Below are 1,719 nucleotides of genomic sequence, written 5' to 3'. Positions count from 1 at the left end.
TTTGCTCAAAACCACATAAATTCGTATTATAACATCGACAGAGACCAAAAAAATAAAATAAAACATTGAAATCGATATATATATAATTTTTATGATATATTCAAATTTATATTTTATATATATAATTTTTATGATATATTCAAATTTATATTTTATTAAAAAAATATTATTGTTTGCTCAAAACCACATAAATTCATATTTATAACATTGACAAAGACCAAAAAAATAAAATAAAACATTGAAATCGAGATATATCTCACTGCATTATATAAATATCATTCTAGTTAATCATAGAACCACAACCGAGTAATCAAATATATATTGGAAAAGATCCCAACAAAACCCTCATCAAGAAGTAAATATTTGAATTTATCAAAGAAAATATAAGGAATAAAAAAGAAAAAAGAGTTGCGATATTCTTTTTCTGGCCATGGTTGATTGGTCATCTCATCGTGATTGTCATTTGCAAAGTCTATTTACAATTACACCAATTCTTGATTCTCCGGTCTACCAAAGACTAAAAGACTACTTCCCAGCCCCACATTTCTTTTCCTCTTTATTTTAGAAACAAATAAATATTTCAATGGTCTCTTCTATATTATATATATTAGAGAAGTGTTTTCACAATACAGCAAAATACATCTCGATTTTAATGCTTTTTTTTGTCTCTGTTGATGTTATAATACGGTTTATATGGTTTTAAAAATATTATTGATGCTATAATACGGTTTTATGTGTATGTACAGCTTGAAGAAGATCTTTCACATCTTTCGAGATCCACCCTACAATATAGCCAAAATAAGTTATTTTAGCCCTTATAAGAAAACTGATTCTTGAACACCTTTCACGCTCGTATCACATCGAGGGTACTCCAAAAGAAAAAAAAAACTACAAAATTCGATCCAATTTATCATAATTGATTAGTTAACATGTTGGTTAGACGTATTTATCTTTAATAACATCTTTTGTTTTAGAAAAATCATGAATAATCAAAATAATAATCATAAAAATTATTTTTAATTTGTTTAATCTTAAAAAATATAATTAACTTAATATATTTTTAGCAAAATAATAATTACAAAGGTTATTTAGTTTAATTTAATCTTAAAAATATGATTAAGTTTATAGTATTAAAAACATATTTACTTAATATATTATTAGCTTATTAATATGAAGGGGCATAAAAAAAAAGAGTCATAAAGAAATATAAAAAAGGTTTGAAATGATAAATTAGAAATGGTTTGAAACAAAAAATTATGGAAAAGATTAAAAATAAAAATAATGACATTGTTTTCTATGTTTTTATTGTTTCTTTAACGTAAATAGGTTATGGAAAATTAACAGGTCTAACTAGGAGAGAGTATAAACAGAATTTATTTAATTTTATTATCAAAATATTTAATAAAAAAATTACACCTCATAATATTTAATTTCAATTTTTTTTTTTTGATTGAATTATTTTTCTTGTTGACAAATAAGCTCAAAGATTTTCCAAGCTTGAAGAATTGAATAAAAATGTTTTAAATTTGGGGAATTTCTATGTTCTCTTTTACTTTTTTTTTATCTATAGAATATTTATCATACTTAGAATATATATAGTTGTGAAACCTACAAAACCTTAATTTTCATATTTTTTTTATGTTATATTATTATCATCTTAAACAAAATAACCTTAATAAAATTATTTAGTCTAGGTTTTTACAAAAACCCCCATTTTCT

Source organism: Cynara cardunculus (genome assembly GCF_001531365.2).
Source record: "Cynara cardunculus var. scolymus isolate 2C chromosome LG 1, CcrdV1, whole genome shotgun sequence".
Lineage (NCBI taxonomy): Eukaryota > Viridiplantae > Streptophyta > Magnoliopsida > Asterales > Asteraceae > Cynara > Cynara cardunculus.
This window is presented reverse-complemented; position numbering follows the sequence as displayed.